This window comes from Hyalella azteca, unplaced genomic scaffold (assembly GCF_000764305.2).
Source record: "Hyalella azteca isolate HAZT.00-mixed unplaced genomic scaffold, Hazt_2.0.2 contig2641, whole genome shotgun sequence".
Lineage (NCBI taxonomy): Eukaryota > Metazoa > Arthropoda > Malacostraca > Amphipoda > Hyalellidae > Hyalella > Hyalella azteca.
This window is the reverse complement of record NW_025932907.1, coordinates 21,464-40,292: the sequence shown is the minus strand read 5'-3', so window position 1 is coordinate 40,292 and position 18,829 is coordinate 21,464. Positions and strand designations below refer to the sequence as shown.

General features: G+C 41.1%; 1 long non-coding RNA gene across 1 annotated transcript; it reads right to left on the bottom strand.

The window, feature by feature from the left end:
• Positions 1-213: 213 nt before the first annotated feature.
• Positions 214-2,038, bottom strand: LOC108671988. The gene is made up of 3 exons (XR_001930862.2): positions 1,566-2,038; positions 1,210-1,337; positions 214-377 (listed from the first exon to the last, which is right to left on the bottom strand). It is a non-coding gene; the product is annotated as an uncharacterized LOC108671988 (long non-coding RNA).
• Positions 2,039-18,829: the final 16,791 nt, after the last annotated feature.

Genomic DNA, 18,829 nt, shown 5'->3' with positions numbered 1-18,829 from the left:
CCATCATGTTCTGCACATGACTCACCCATCATGTTCTGCACATGACTCACCCATCATGTTCTGCACATGACTCACCCATCATGTTCTGCACGCGAGTCACCCATCATGTTCTGCACATGACTCATCCATCATGTTCTGCACACGAGTCACCCATCATGTTCTGCACATGACTCACCCATCATGTTTTGCACATGACTCACCGATCATGTTCTGCACATGATGTAGTCGTCAAAAGTAACGTTGCCGTCCTTGTCGCCGTAGCGCAGCATGAGCGCGTCGCAGATGTGCTTGTTGAGCCTGTAGCCGCGCTCGCCAGCGCCGCGCGGAGCTCAGGACAACTTGGAGGATCCGTCCTTGTCGGAGAGCTGGAAGCAGTTCTGGGGGTTGGAGGGTTATAATATGAGACAGAGGTTATAACTACTATGTAAGTCTAGAGATAAGATGATATAAACATTACAACTCAGAGGACTCATACTTATCATGGAGCTTGAAGTAGTTATGGGGGGTGGAAGAGTAAGGCCATGGTTATAACAACGTAAATGTTAACAAATTTCTATTAGCTTTCTTTGACGTAGTTTTAGAAGTAGTCCTTGAAGGTGGAAAGGGAATAACCAGAGTCATACCCATACAAACCTTTACTCTTCTCTGATCAATGGTCAAAATCTCGGATCTCCCTACGCTTCCCTATATTTTGCCTACATCAAACCTTGTCACACGACGGTCACAGCTCTCCTCAAGCTCGCGAGTCCTTGGCTGCTGACGTCGTCCCCTTTGAAGTGTTCAACAAAGTCGACCACACTCTCCTCCTTCCCATTATTGCGATCTACGACCTTCTTCATAGCATAATTCGGTAGCTATTTATATGCTATACCCTTTGCATTAGATACCGATCTCAGTTCAGGGCAGCCCAGAAGGGAGTCCCCAAAACTTGGCTGTATCTATCCCTTGCGCCCCTGAAATACGCTGTGACTGACTGCTTTTAGCGGCGACATCGCATAACAGGCTGATTGACGTATCATCTTTGTTACGACCGCGATGCTTCACGCTTCAGAGATGGTAAATCATCCTTCACGCTTTTCACAATATAATGCTTCACGCTATCAGGCACGTGGTCCTCCTTTGTCCACCTTTCCCAGCGCGTGCATGACCATCGAAATAAAAAGCTACAACCCACTCCCAGAGTGCTAATGCCAACATGGATGTACTCACCTTCCAGGTGCGGATGTCGGTCCAGGGTCGGATGAACTCGTGCAAGCCAAGTTCGCCGGAGCGGTCGATGTCCATCATGGAGATCATGGAGCGGTAGATGTCCTTACTGAAGCTTTCGAATTCGAACTCTGCGGGGTCAGGAGTTGAGTTGAAATTCAAAACCAGGTTGAAGTTATAACTGGACTGTTGGTAGTGCAGCAATGGCATGCTCTCAACATACGACTTGCTCCTCAATTCTTAAAATGAAATCTTTATCAAAATGTGGAGTTTACAACAGCCTGTGTCAGTCTTACCCACTCACCCCTCTCCATGGCGTAGTTGAGCACACACTGGAGTTCACTCCAGTCAATCNTCACCCGTCTCCATCGCGTAGTTGAGCACACTCTGGAGTTCACTCCAGTCAATCTCCAGCCCCCTCACCCGTCTCCATCGCGTAGTTGAGCACACTCTGGAGTTCACTCCAGTCAATCTCCAGCCCCCTCACCCGTCTCCATCGCGTAGTTGAGCACACTCTGGAGTTCACTCCAGTCAATCTCCAGCCCCCTCACCCGTCTCCATCGCGTAGTTGAGCACACTCTGGAGTTCACTCCAGTCAATCTCCAGCCCCCTCACCCGTCTCCATCGCGTAGTTGAGCACACTCTGGAGTTCACTCCAAATCTTCGCGGGTGACTTTGGGAAGAAACCGCGGCTGCGATCGTCTTGCTCCGCGGCCTCCTCCTCGCTGGGGGGCTTCACCTTTGGGAGGAGGCTGGGGGTTGTAAACGAGGCTGGGGGTTGTAAACGAGGCTGGGGGTTGTAAACGAGGCTGGGGGTTGTAAACGAGGCTGCGGGTTGTGAACGAGGCTGTGGGTTGTAAACGAGTCAGGGGTGGTATATGTTGATGAAGTTTGTATATGACGATGTGGTTTATACATGAGTATGAAGTTTATACACTAGTATGTGGTCATGTATGGGGATAGGTTTGTACACGAGGATGGGTTTCACGCGTAGGGATGAGGGTCATGCAAGAGGGAGGGGTTTTTATAAAAGGAAGATGGGAGTCACACATCTATTACATTATAAGACTTCATCCTCTGTGCTGGTCTGTGTTAAATGTCTGCTGATTCGGATAAACTTCTGACATTTTTGCCTAAAATGTTGGCCTTGCAGGACAAATTTGGGGTGGGTGTGTGAAGGATTTCAGGCGAAAAGAGGCAAATTTGTACAGGTTTATGAATTAGTGCAGGTGAAAAATTGTATTTGCTGATTGGATCAAGTATTTGCCCATAAGTAAAATTTCAGCCGTTGAACATGACTGATAAGTATTTAGGTTGACATTTGTCAAATTTTCGACAAAATTTGTCTTGGAGAATTTTTGATGGTTTAGCAGCAAGAAAAGATATCAAAAATTGCTTTAATTACTCTTACATTTCTCTAATTAAATTAATCTATGTAATTACTTATATTAGTTATATTATTTTCGGAAAAAACAACCAGGCGATGACCAAGGAAACGAAATGAACATACTGTATCTTGGATTTACGAACAAAACTAACAATTAGCATGCCGCTAAACTCATGATAAATCAGAAGATCTCACATCCTCTAAATAATATCGACCATAAAAAATTCGATAAATAAGAATCTTTCCAAACAATGCATAAAAGGTAGCGTTTTTCAAATAAATTACACTTTAACTAACCGGCACAATTTGGTGGACATCACAAATTGCATGCGAAGGCTCTTATAATTAGGCCCTCTTCAACGGGCGTCGATAGGGCACACACGTTTTGGGATGCACATCTACAACCCCTGGCAAAAATTATGGAATCACCGGCCTCGGAGGATGTTCATCCAGTGGTCTAACTTTGTAGAAAAAAAGCAGATCACAGATATGACACAAAACTAAAGTCATTTCAAATGGCAAGTTTTTGGCTTTAAGAAACACTATAAGAAATCAAGAATAAAATTGTGGCAGTCAGAAACGGTTACTTTTTTAGACCACCCGCAGCGCCGAGGTCTCCTTTCAGCAAGAGGAAGCGAACTACTCAAACATGTGTGGGAATATCCATTGAAAAAATCCCCGCAAAAATATGAATTGCTTGGGGACGCTTCCACTTGAAGGATTTTGGGGGACTTACATGGGGACGCTGGAAGGACTTGGGGGGACTTACATGGGGACGCCGGAAGGACTTGGGGGGACTTACATGGGGACGCTGGAAGGACTTGGGGGGACTTACATGGGGACGCTGGAAGGACTTGGGGGGACTTACATGGAGACGCTAGAAGGACTTGGGGGACTTACATGGGGACGCTGGAAGGACTTGGGGGGACTCTTGCTGAAGAAGGTCGACGAGTCGTGCGCGGGGACGGCAGGTCCCCGAGCAGGACGCCGGTCTCGGGGCATTGGTCCCGGATGCGCGCGAAATCCTGCGCCCCCGCGGCCGTGCAGACCGGGGCCCCGAACTGCGGGGGAGAATAATTTGTGTATTTTACAAATATTTATATATTTCAGAGATATTATTATTTATTAAAGATATTAATATATATTAAAGATACTAATATATTTTAAAGGTATTAATATACTTTAAAGATATTAATATATTTTAGAGATGTTAATATAATTTACAGATATTAATATATTTTAAATATTTAAATATTAATATACTGTATTTTAAAAGTATATTTGAAAGAATATTAATAACTGATAAAATAACGATATTTATGAACTCGAAATAATTATATATATGAAAGACCTTTTCCCCATGACGGTGTAGCCCCGAGCCCCGCCCTCCCCACTGGGGAAGAATAATTAATGTATTTTTCAAATATCATAGAGGAATAACTTTTAAACTTATTTGTCAATTAGAAATAAATTATAAATGCAAGCACTTGTGCCCCACACCCGCGCTGGCCTGACGAGCGCCTCGCTGCCCTCCCAACTGAGGAGGCTGGCGAAATTAAAATAATTTATAGAATATAATTGAAGATAAATACATTTATGGAGAAAATCTTATATGTTATAGAATATAATTGAAGATAAATACATTTATAGAGAAAACCATAATTGAATGCATCGAATTAACTAAAAATTGTCAGTGCAGAAATTGATATTTGATCTAACGTTGTTTCATGAGAAAAAAAACGAATTCAAAATAAATATACATATTAATAATTAAGTATTAACTCAAAGTAAGATATAAATGAGAGAAAACTGAGAAGAGATGAATTGAATCGCCAAAATAGCGACCCAACCTTTGTTAAATATGCGATGAATTAGAAGAGAATGGATATATTATATATTGAAAATACTCTTAAATTACTTATTTTTAGTCGACAAACGAAAGTAGGAAATAACGTATAATGAGAAGGATACTGAGATTATCCCAGAAGGATAGTGAGATTATCCCTGAAGGATACTGAGATTATCCCACAAGGATACTAATCCCGTCTCCACAGTGTTGGGACTTACAATAAAAATAAAAAATGGATTAACGGAATAGATGGAATTATATTATTTTATTATTTCTATATATCGAAATTCTTTCTATTTATAGTAATTCTCTTTATATATATAAAAAGCTTTCAATATATATAGAAATTCTTTCCATGTACAGAAATTCTTTCTAAATGTAGAAAATGTTTTTATTTACAGCAATTATTTCTATACACCGATGATATAAAAAGAAACACAGATGACCTGCTTCTATCATCGCGGCACTGATTGTTGCACTCAATTCAATGAGTGTGTTTAATGTTCCTGTCTAACTTGCTGCAATAATTCCATTTACATAATAAATAATGAATAAAAATATTAAATTTCAGAGATGCACGTGCCAGTCGCACCACAGAGACGAGCACACTGACCGTCTCTGCGCACCATGCCTTATCTCTGCTGTTATTCTTATCGCTTCAGGATGATATGAGATTTACAATAAAGGGTTCTTATTATAGATTACCTTTACATTAATGTTATATGAAAGTTATCGTATGTTGGATAACTTATACATATTGATTACATGAATTATATATAAACAAATAGTTTTGGCTGGCGTTAAAAGGGACAGATTACACTGTGCAACAAAAAATTTTTTTTTCATAACTCAAACCAAAATACCTTTCTCTAAAGGAATCGAGGTCGCTGATTCCAAATCTGCAAACAGAAGTACTCTAGCACGCATAGTTTTCGAGATATTCAAAAAATAATTTGATGAAATTCATAAAAATAAAACATTTGGTAATTTGAACATGATTAAATAATATTGGATTATACATTTCAAACATCCTATTTATGTAATCAAAATATAAAAAAATGGTAATCAAGACAGTTTTAAAAGAAATCTTACCTAATTGCTATGATATTTATTTTACAAATGCTTTTTCCCTCTTGATTTGCGACGGTGAGTAGATTCTTCCTCCCTTTGTAGCAACCAAACAACAATAGTCTCCCATCATATATGGATTAAAGCGACCTTGATACCGACTTTCCAAAAGCGCAATATCTGGGTGAAAACGCTCACCATGCTCATCACTTATATCCCCAAGGTTTTCAAGGAAAAAATCCAAGTGGGAAAAAAGCATTTCCCAAGTGGGAAAAAGCGAGGGAAAAATCCAGATTATTGGAACAGCAAATGGCATACTCTTTCTTTATGAGCTTAACCATTGTGTTTAACTGACATAGCAGTTATAACAGCAGATATGATGTGCCCAATTTTTATCCTGGTCCCCAACTTGTCAGCCAAAATAGCGCCTGTATGCTGTCTTCAAGTTGGAGGCCAGATTTTTTCTCTGATCTTTTGGGGTAAATTTGCCTCAAATGTAACAGAAATTGTCAGGGTTGTTGTTACAATTTCGACGATTCATTTCAAACAATTACTGCTTAATTGAAATAAAAAAGTCAAATTAGTGCTTACTTCAGATTAATTAATAGCCTAGATTTATCACGACCAAACTTTTCTTTAATGAAATTGTGAAAAAGTTTCAGAAAATTCAATAGCAATGGTACAAACACTAAAAAATATAATCTCAGCCATTATTATACAATAAAAGTGCATTTGAAACCACCACCACCCAACACACTTTTACCAGGCAATCCTTATTTTGAATGTACTTTCACTTTTGAAGGCTGACCCTGAAGTTGTATGCATAAAATACTTTCACAAACATGACTTGAAAACCTGACGTGCTAGAGAAATGTCAAGGGCATACATGGAATCAGCGTAAAAAAACACATCAGATACAGGTAATTTCATACGAGTAGCAAAAGTTTTGTTGCACAGTGTTATCGGTGCAACTTGAGAATCCTGGTATCCTGAATACCGTCACCCCGAATACCGTCACCCCGAACACCGTCACCCCGAATACCGTCACCCCGAATACCGTCACCCCGAATACCGTCACCCCGAATACCGTCACCCCGAATACCGTCTATTTTTCGTTAGTGAAGACTGGCAAATCTTGAAGCAGGAATATCGCTACAAGAAATTTTAACGAAGGCGCACTTGTAGGCAAACCGTCGTCCATTTCAATACCCCACATTCAATGATGATTGATGACGTAAAAAGGTTGACGAAGAGTAGAATCAACACAATGAAGTATATCTGAGTAGATAGCATGACAAAATTCATATCTCTCAGACATACAACAAGGCGATGTTCTTTCTAGATCCCATGCGTTGTCGGAAATCCTCTTGAACTTCTTAGACTCTTGAACTAGTCTGCTGGGAAATAATGTTTACTTAAAATGACTAAATAATAATGACTTAATAATGACTTGTGATAACAGTCTGAAAAATCAATATTTTTAATGAATGGAATGATTGATGATTGATAATATGAATGGAATAAATGCTGATTGAATGATGACAATGATGGAAATGGGTTCATTGATAGGATGGGTTCATTAACCCATTATATACGTAATGAATTAATCCATTCATTATATAATGGGCAAACGATAGCAGCTGTGCTTCTCTCGCCGCACAGCTGCTTCTGTGCGGACATTGCTGCTTTCTGGACATTGCTTCTCTCGCCCCGAGACAACGAAAGATTTTATCGCTCTGGCCTAAGCTAATCGTACACATGTTTTCACATGTTATACAGCGTGAAATTTCAAGTGATAGCACAGGTAACGCTAGCAAAGAGAGTGTGGCAGTGACATGAAAGTCCCCCCAACCGAATATGCTGCACTGGCCGTCTGAGTAACAGTCGTCGGTGTAAAGCTGTTGTCTGTAGTTTATGAAACTAATCTGATTTACCCTGAAACATATTAGAATATCTTTATTTAGTTTAATCCTTGCAAAACGCCCTCTAAAACAGTACGGCTTGTCTAAATCTAAGATCAAGCGATAAGTGCTGGAAAACAACGAATGGTTACAGGAGGTTGATTGTGTAACTGGTACAATATTGAACGATCAGCGACAATACAGAGAAGACATAAGCTATAATGGAGAGGCTCAAGTGACTTGGACATTAAATCTTTACATTGCTTAGATATTTACTGACATTTTCCAATAAATATGGTGGGGCGTTACATCGAACCTAAGTTCCAGTCTCGTATCGTGAATACAACACGTATGCCTCAGCTGCTGGGGTATTCATCCATGTAGCTTCACGAAAAAGTAAAATTTTTTGGACAAAATTAATCGGTGAAATAGATTGTGATAATTTCTTTAGGCCAAATTAATCGGCCTCAAATCGATTTTCGTTGGTGTAATTAATCAAATTTTCAACTTGAACCACAAGCGAGTAAATCCCTGAGGTCGGAGGTTTAGGTGCCTACGCCGGCATATGCCGTTATCTGCTGTCCTGATAACCATTATCTGCGACGCCTTGTGCTGCGCCGCTTCACCAAAAACTTGCAAGATTCATATCCCATGTTGGTCCCAAGTGGCATGACAATATTGGCCACATGTGAAAATGCCATATGGCAGCCCCATGGTTTTTGTGAAAATTCTGCCCAGTTAGGCCACGTAGAAATCACATGATTTCTACATAGGGCCAATATACCTCATACATGGTAAAACCATGTGCCTGTCATATTGTGGCTACATGATCAGTGTTGAATTGGCCCAACATAGTCCAATTCATGGGGCCTATATTTCCACCATACATCAGGACCATCTCCCTCTAAGGTTGCCGTCATATGGCAGCTGCATGCTGGGTCCAGTAGGTTTCTCGCAAGGGCCCACGCATCTATCACATGGGTAAACCATGTAAACACTACATGTTTTAAGCAATGCGATTATTTCTAGGTCTTGCGGTACGTCTCCCATCAAAAGCCCACATGTACAGCACATATGAGCAAACCTTGCACATTTTGAAGACATTTATATACTCTATAATTTATAGTGCAGAAACATTTACTACTTTACCAACAACTAACTCAACAGCAGTTAAAACTATTTTAATCAAGATAACCACCATTTGAATTACAAAGATTATGACGGAAAAGTTTCAATGGTAACCTGGAAATACTGTTTAGTAAATTAATTTAGTCTTGTATTTAAATAGGCATATATGTATAAATGTACATGATGTCTTTCATACAGAATTCAAACTGCGAATAATAGCATGAAGAACCGATCAAATCAGTGAGACTTCTATAATGAAGTACATAAAACATGTATGTCATATTTCAACTTTGTTAGTACACACCAGCATTGGTAGCAGTGCTGACGGTAATTGTGCTGATGATGATAAATGACTGATAAGCTTAGTGATTTGGCGTTTATATGTATATTTTCCACATGACGATTTTTTGAAACGGTCTTATTCTCCGTCCTGGTCAATGGCTGGCTCATTTTTCGTTAGTGAAGACTGGCAAATCTTGAAGCAGGAATATCGCTACAAGAAATTTTAACGAAGGCGCACTTGTAGGCAAACCGTCGTCCATTTCAATACCCCACATTCAATGATGATTGATGACGTAAAAAGGTTGACGAAGAGTAGAATCAACGCAATGAAGTATATCTGAGTAGATAGCATGACAAAATTCATATCTCTCAGACATACAACAAGGCGATGTTCTTTCTAGCTCCCATGCGTTGTCGGAAATCCTCTTGAACTTCTNGCCAGCACTGCGTACACGGTGCAGGGCCAGCACTGCGTACACGGTGCAGGGCCAGCACTGCGTACACGGTGCAGGGCCAGCACTGCGTACACGGTGCAGGGCCAGCACTGCGTACACGGTGCAGGGCCAGCACTGCGTACACGGTGCAGGGCCAGCACTGCGTACACGGTGCAGGGCCAGCACTGCGTACACGGTGCAGGGCCAGCACTGCGTACACGGTGCAGGGCCAGCACTGCGTACACGGTGCAGGGCCAGCACTGCGTACACGGTGCAGGGCCAGCACTGCGTACACGGTGCAGGGCCAGCACTGCGTACACGGTGCAGGGCCAGCACTGCGTACACGGTGCAGGGCCAGCACTGCGTACACGGTGCAGGGCCAGCACTGCGTACACGGTGCAGGGCCAGCACTGCGTACACGGTGCAGGGCCAGCACTGCGTACACGGTGCAGGGCCAGCACTGCGTACACGGTGCAGGGCCAGCACTGCGTACACGGTGCAGGGCCAGCACTGCGTACACGGTGCAGGGCCAGCACTGCGTACACGGTGCAGGGCCAGCACTGCGTACACGGTGCAGGGCCAGCACTGCGTACACGGTGCAGGGCCAGCACTGCGTACACGGTGCAGGGCCAGCACTGCGTACACGGTGCAGGGCCAGCACTGCGTACACGGTGCAGGGCCAGCACTGCGTACACGGTGCAGGGCCAGCACTGCGTACACGGTGCAGGGCCAGCACTGCGTACACGGTGCAGGGCCAGCACTGCGTACACGGTGCAGGGCCAGCACTGCGTACACGGTGCAGGGCCAGCACTGCGTACACGGTGCAGGGCCAGCACTGCGTACACGGTGCAGGGCCAGCACTGCGTACACGGTGCAGGGCCAGCACTGCGTACACGGTGCAGGGCCAGCACTGCGTACACGGTGCAGGGCCAGCACTGCGTACACGGTGCAGGGCCAGCACTGCGTACACGGTGCAGGGCCAGCACTGCGTACACGGTGCAGGGCCAGCACTGCGTACACGGTGCAGGGCCAGCACTGCGTACACGGTGCAGGGCCAGCACTGCGTACACGGTGCAGGGCCAGCACTGCGTACACGGTGCAGGGCCAGCACTGCGTACACGGTGCAGGGCCAGCACTGCGTACACGGTGCAGGGCCAGCACTGCGTACACGGTGCAGGGCCAGCACTGCGTACACGGTGCAGGGCCAGCACTGCGTACACGGTGCAGGGCCAGCACTGCGTACACGGTGCAGGGCCAGCACTGCGTACACGGTGCAGGGCCAGCACTGCGTACACGGTGCAGGGCCAGCACTGCGTACACGGTGCAGTGCCAGCACTGCGTACACGGTGCAGGGCCAGCACTGCGTACACGGTGCAGTGTCTTGCAGCTTTTATAACATAAAGATCACTCATAAAACTAAGCGCAATGCTCACGAGCCGCTCTCGGGTTCACGACAGTGCCTATGTTGTGGATATAAATACAACATACTAAATATTATTACAGTAATTAATATAATTATTCAGTAACTTGCCTTCAAACTTCTAATTCCTTAGGTATTTGGCATTAAGCTTTGATATAATAATATGATAATGCAGCATCAGGCCATGCAACAGAATATGCTGCTCCCTCTGGGGCAGTCACGGCACCGCGCGGTCGCTATCAGTCGCGGCTATCGGGAACAACTCCAGATAACGCGGTGGCCTTGAGGGCTTCATGGCGTGTCATGGCAGAAGAAACTTTGGCATTTGACTTCTACATTCATCATAAATGGCATACAAGAAGTAATGCAAATCTAATATGTATTCGTCGACGTTCGTGTATATGAAGTCTGATGCCATAAAAAGCATTCATTATCTCCCTTAAACGTAATTGAATTCATCAAGTTTGATCGAAAACTGGTCATAAGTTTTAGTTGAATCACGACAATAGACCAATGCAGGAAATTATTATACCAGCCATCATTAAAATGACACCAACATAGTTCTGTTCACAAAAGAGATGAAACTGAGTATTAAGAGCATAAGTTTAGAAGCAATTTTGATTACAGAAAGTTAACTTTCCTTAACTAGGACATACGAGTATGTCCCTAAATGAGAAATTTTGAATCAAATTTCACAAATCCAGAGATGTTCAGCTTTGAAAAACACGAATTCAACACAATCTAGCATAACTAATCGTGTAAGTACAGCGACGTTGACTTTCTAGCCAACTGTCAGTGACCGCTGGTACAAATTAAAACCTTGAATGGCAGTTCATGTGTCATAACAGTCGCCGGCTTCCTAGTTCTAATCTAAACGGTTATCTTGCTAATGGATATTAATTAGAACTTGCAAGCAAATTTACAGAGGGCAGTACAATATTTTATTCAAGTTCAAGATGAAGCGAAAATTTTTGGGTTTGTATTACATCGCTACATCAGAATTACGCGAACTGACAGCGGTGGTGCCTGCCGAAGGTAGAGTTTGGCGCAGCGGGCCAGCAATTACGAGAGTCCGTGCAAGAAAACAAGACTAAGACTTTTATACGAGGCTAAACTGTGTCACGTAATAAGGAAATCGGACGTTCAGGCTTAGTCTTGCCTTGGATGGTAACCCGAATATAACTGAATGTTAGTCACTCGAAGCGTTTCACCACACTCTCAACTTTAGCTTCCGACCGACTGACGAGTTAAGTGACAACTGCAGGGTATACGGGAGCTCTGGAATACCAATCTTATACGATTCCGTTCGGTGTTCATTGGTAATAGTTTTACCGCGCAGTTGTAATATTTACCAGGATATTTTATACCTTCTAGGGCATTTATCGACAAATTATCCATTCATTTAGAGAAATTTCACAATATTGGGCAACAATACACTAAATGTACAAGAAAGTGGTTGGAACTTGGTACTCACAGGCTGTGTGGCGTCGTGTGTCCGCAGTTATTCATTATGTGACCTCGAAACTATAAAAATTTCGTCTTGGGGGCAGCTCACTGACTTAGGCCGCTGGCCGTTCTGGGAAGAGGAGCCAATATCGTCCGTACGCTGCTTAGGCGCACGAATAAGTAGGCAAAAAAGGTCAAGATCGAAGCGTTTACGAAAGTGCCTGTGGCGAAAGACCGTAATCACGGCGAGAATAAAGAGCTGGGTTGAATTCTGCCTAAAATTAGTAATAAAATTAATTGAAGCATCTAATTCCAATCTCATTCCACTATAGATCATTTTCCGTGACGCAAGTTTGTTTTAGGAAAACGCTGGTTGGAAACGCAAAGCCAGCCCGACTCTCATAATAGTTACTTCTCCCAACGTCGCCAAGGGTTTTTATCTTAGGAGGTGAATGTTATTTTCCCGTTTGAATTTTCATTCGAAAATCAGAAAAAATTGCTTATTGTTACATGAACTTCAGCATCAATCATGCATACATATACATATACATCATACATTTTCTATTCGCTCTTGTCCATCGTTCCATGCAGTATCGCAGCTACTGAAACAGCGTGTAGGTACACCCGCATGAATTCGAATGAACAAAAGTTAAGGACATATAGCAGTAGGTCTGCATCGCAGGAAGTTGAGAGCATTACATTGTTCCAAGAATAGCTGGGAAAAAGTTTATTAATTGTTACAATATAATTATGCTCCCAATTCTATATAATAACGTATGGTGAGGACCGAGCCCGTATTGTGGAGCTTGTCACATAGAACCAGAATTGCACGAGGCGATTTTTCTTGACCCACATCATTTTGCATGCTATGCAGGCAGCTGAAACACTTCGATTGATTGGTGAGTGACATTTAAAATATTTAAAATTATTAATATAATGTTCAGATTAATTTATGCAACACTAACACATTCTTTAAGGTAAATCAGTTTCGCTGTCATAGTCACAGACAAAAGCTTCACACCGGCCACTAGCTGTTACTCTGGCCGCCAGCGCCCCATGTTCGGGTGGGGAGACTACAGTATCACTGATACACTCTGTACAAGCCTTATCCGGGCTATCGTCTGCATCACTTCTTCTGGAGCTTTTTGCTTGAGATCAAGCCACATTCATCAGCAATCTCAAATTTGTGGGCAGTGGGATATCCATTATTTATTGGCTTAAAGACGCCTTATTTATCCGGAACTATTCATGAATTTGACTACACTTACGGGCGCATCACTGTACGTAATTCCAAATAAATTCATCTACAGCAGAACTGATATATTTAATGATTGTTGAGAATCGATATGTATTTGTGAATAGTGTCTTCTGTATTCTGCCGTCAAATGGCACTTTTATCCGCTCATGAATCTCAATTAACTGGTCATTTCTCTGCTTACAAAAAAGTTGACTATATTAAGGGAAAGCCGAGGTAACTAATCAAGAGCTTTATTCAACATCCTGAAACAAAATAACACTACTATGAAACAGGAAAACGGTAACGTAATGGGAATATATTCATATGTGAAGGTCTTACACATAAATAAACTATTTACAGAGTACTTACAAGGAGAACAGTAGTTCTAGGTCTTGAACATACAAGAGCCGAATCAATAAAGTAACATAGGGCAAAGAGACAACTGTCCATAGCGGGTATGTCCATGAGGCAAAGGGACCATAGCGGGTTTCCCGATAAGTATGGCCGTGCTCTCTACTGCCGGTAGACAGTTTCACTGGGCTGAAGTGTACGGATTTACATTTTGCTAAGAGTTTGAGTTGTTTTATAGGAATAATCTTGAGTTAAAGTTTAGACTATAAGCTTTTATAATAAAATGTTGACACGATATAAATTGAAATAATACCTAGTGGGGCAACGGGCCCATGTGTGCCATGGGGCTCAGCGCCCATGGTGGTCTCAATAACACTCGGTGAAGTATTGTGTTGTACATCATTTGATTTGTCTCAATGAGCTCTTCAAAAGAATGACTAGTTTTTGAATTACAAATTACACTTCAATTGTATGTCTTTTTTATTTGCCGCCTCAAGGCAGCAGGTTCTAGTTTCTAGTTATGCGTATTTATGACCCCTTATTGAGTTATATTTTTTTAAGTTAAGGATATGATTTTTAAGTTAATAAATGAATTAATGTAATATATTTATTACATTTTTCTTATTTTTAACTGTAAAGTGATGTTTTGGCATTTTTAAAACAAATATGCAATTGATGTAAGGGAACCAGAGGTGGGCGCCTTGCTCCTAGCCCATGTGCCTATTGCCCCAGGGGCGGGGCAATGGGCCCATTTTGACCTTTTTTACAAAATAAGGTTTTATTAAAAATTGCATAACTCTATAGGCGTGTAATTCACATCATACATTCTACATTAGTTGTAACTTTAAACAAAACAAAGCACTACCTCATATCAGCTAAAACTTTATAAAAAATTTGGTTTGAAAAAAGGGGGGCCCGCTGCCCCATGTTACCCTACGTGCGCTCCTTTCTGGACATTGCTTCTCTCGCCGCACAGCTTTCACTAACGAAATAATTTTTCGTTAGTGAAGACTGGCAAATCTTGAAGCAGGAATATCGCTACAAGAAATTTTAACGAAGGCGCACTTGTAGGCAAACCGTCGTCCATTTCAATACCCCACATTCAATGATGATTGATGACGTAAAAAGGTTGACGAAGAGTAGAATCAACGCAATGAAGTATATCTGAGTAGATAGCATGACAAAATTCATATCTCTCATACATACAACAAGGCGATGTTCTTTCTAGATCCCATGCGTTGTCGGAAATCCTATTGAACTTCTTACACTCTTGAACTAGTCTGCTGGGAAATAATGTTTACTTAAAATGACTAAATAATAATGACTTAATAATGACTTGTGATAACAGTCTGAAAAATCAATATTTTTAATGAATGGAATGATTGATGATTGATAATATGAATGGAATAAATGCTGATTGAATGATGACAATGATGGAAATGGGTTCATTGATAGGATGGGTTCATTAACCCATTATATACGTAATGAATTAATCCATTCATTATATAATGGGCAAACGATAGCAGCTGTGCTTCTCTCGCCGCACAGCTGCTTCTGTGCGGACATTGCTGCTTTCTGGACATTGCTTCTCTCGCCCCGAGACAACGAAAGATTTTATCGCTCTGGCCTAAGCTAATCGTACACATGTTTTCACATGTTATACAGCGTGAAATTTCAAGTGATAGCACAGGTAACGCTAGCAAAGAGAGTGTGGCAGTGACATGAAAGTCCCCCCAACCGAATATGCTGCACTGGCCGTCTGAGTAACAGTCGTCGGTGTAAAGCTGTTGTCTGTAGTTTATGAAACTAATCTGATTTACCCTGAAACATATTAGAATATCTTTATTTAGTTTAATCCTTGCAAAACGCCCTCTAAAACAGTACGGCTTGTCTAAATCTAAGATCAAGCGATAAGTGCTGGAAAACAACGAATGGTTACAGGAGGTTGATTGTGTAACTGGTACAATATTGAACGATCAGCGACAATACAGAGAAGACATAAGCTATAATGGAGAGGCTCAAGTGACTTGGACATTAAATCTTTACATTGCTTAGATATTTACTGACATTTTCCAATAAATATGGTGGGGCGTTACATCGAACCTAAGTTCCAGTCTCGTATCGTGAATACAACACGTATGCCTCAGCTGCTGGGGTATTCATCCATGTAGCTTCACGAAAAAGTAAAATTTTTTGGACAAAATTAATCGGTGAAATAGATTGTGATAATTTCTTTAGGCCAAATTAATCGGCCTCAAATCGATTTTCGTTGGTGTAATTAATCAAATTTTCAACTTGAACCACAAGCGAGTAAATCCCTGAGGTCGGAGGTTTAGGTGCCTACGCCGGCATATGCCGTTATCTGCTGTCCTGATAACCATTATCTGCGACGCCTTGTGCTGCGCCGCTTCACCAAAAACTTGCAAGATTCATATCCCATGTTGGTCCCAAGTGGCATGACAATATTGGCCACATGTGAAAATGCCATATGGCAGCCCCATGGTTTTTGTGAAAATTCTGCCCAGTTAGGCCACGTAGAAATCACATGTTAATGACTTAATAATGACTTGTGATAACAGTCTGAAAAATCAATATTTTTAATGAATGGAATGATTGATGATTGATAATATGAATGGAATAAATGATGATTGAATGATGACAATGATGGAAATGGGTTCATTGATAGGATGGGTTCATTTACCCATTATATACGTAATGAATTAATCCATTCATTATATAATGGGCAAACGATAGGTAATGATAGGTAAATGATAGGTTAATGATGGGTAAGCGACCAGTAAACGATAGAAAAATGATGAGATAATGATGGGAAAATGAATTGAAATTGGTTTGGAAATATTAGGAATATAATGGAAAAATAATGTGAAAATGATGGGAAAATGATGAGAAAAGGATGGGAAAACAGTGGGAAAAGGATAATCAAATTATGGAAATGACGGGTAAATGATGGGAAAATGAATGGAAAATGGTGGGAAAATTATGAGAGAATAGTAGGAAAATGCTGAAAATTTATAGAAAAAATGATGAAAAAATTATGGAAAAAATGCAAGAAAATGATGGGAAAGTTATGGAAAAAGGATGGGAAAATAATGAGAAAATGATGGGGAAAATAATGAGAAGATGATGGGAAAATAAATGGAGAAAGGTGGGGGAAATTTTGAGAAAACGATGTGAAAAGGATAACAAAATGATTGAGAAATGATGGCAAAATGATGAAAAAATGGAAAAAGGATGAAAAATGATGGAAAAGTTATGAGAAATTGATGAGAAAGTAATAAGTAACTGATAACAATAAATGATAATAAATTTAAGATAATGATAAGAATAATTGTTAAATAATGAATATAGTAGTAGTAGTAGTAGTAGTAGTAGTAGTAGTAGTAGTAGTACTACTCCATCACCGAACGCCATTGGTCATTGCGGCTGCCGTCCCTAGCTTAGGGTCGGCAGCCTAGCCCTAGCTTAGGGGCTAGGCTGACTAGCACTAGCAGTTGCACTCGACGAAATTCACTATAGTAAGTTTATCAGGGGCTAAGCGCAAGTGAACAATTCATGTAGACCAACAATGTTTTTCTAACAATGCAACGATGTCTTTCTAACAGTAAAGTCGTCATGGTCAGTCAATTATATCATTTATATGCAATAAACTCCTAAACTTTTAAATATGAACCGAAACACTATCAGTACTACGGACTGCCAGCGTAGCTCACCGGCTCAACTGAACTGAACGTGAACTGCAGTACTGCAATCGCAATGCATTCCTAAATCATTGTCGGAATATCTTCAGAGCTCTGAAATTTTCAGATCAGGCGTGCCCTGTTTCGAATGGCAATGTTTGCAAATTTGGCTTTACTTACTGAGCGCTTTTCGAGCACATTTCTATTACAGATCACATAGCCGCAATAAAACGTGAGCTCTCCTCCAATCACTCTCCTAGAGACACAGTACAATGAGTACATGATAATTCAATTACACAGGAATATTACAGGAAACACAACATTTAGAAGGACAACCTTGCACGAGTATAGTCGTAAGTGCACAACTGTCGACACTACTGGAAGTTAGCCATGGATCAGCACCACTACCGGTAGTTCATTCATCGTTCAAACGGATGTCGTCTGCAGGAGTGCCCGCGTGACGGTTGAACGGCTTGAAAAACGTGAACACTCCTTTAATCACTCTCCTAGTGACACAGTACATGATAATTAAATACACAGAAACATTACATGAAACACGATCACCTATGTGAACAACCATCCAAGAGTATACTCGTAATCATAACTACACGACTGAGCGGACTAACGACACGACTAGCACTGGAAGCTAGTCATGGCCGCATCGGCACAACTCGTTCGAACTTCGTTCAAAAGAACATCGTCTGCATGAGTGCCCGCGTGACGGTTGTACCTTCAAACTTTATACTGCCTTCAAAAGAATTCTTTTTAATCACAACTCAAGTTCATGAAACAATTTTAAACTATAAATTCGAGTGCAAGTGGACTATAGACAAGTCGCGACGTATCTCGTGATTTAAAATTGTAAGGCAATTCAAATGAAAGAAATCTCCTAATTTAATATTCATGTCATTCTATTGAATTATTTGCAGATTATTACACAAATAGTCGTAATTTGATATGAGATCATTAACAATTTTCGATTTATGAACTAAAATAAATTCTATGAACTAAGATATTTGCTATCGGACATACTCGTTCGTTCATCGTTCAAACGAACGTTGTCCGAGAGCCAACGGAACGGATACTCGTTCAAACTCCACACTGCCCTCGAAAGAATTCTTTTTAATCACAACTCAGGTGCATGATGCAATTTCCAAACAATAAATTCGAGTGCAAGTGGACTATTGACAATTTGCTACGTATCTCATGACTTAAAATTTCAGGCAATTCAAATTGAAAGAAATTCTCTAAATTAAGATTCATGTTATTCTATTGAATAATTTGCCGATCATTACACAAATAGTCGTGTTTTGATATGAGATCATTACCTATTTTCAAGTTATGAACTAAAATAAGTTTTATAAACTAAAATATTTGTTGTATAATACGTTTTCTGTGTCTGAGTTCACTAATTGTTATAGT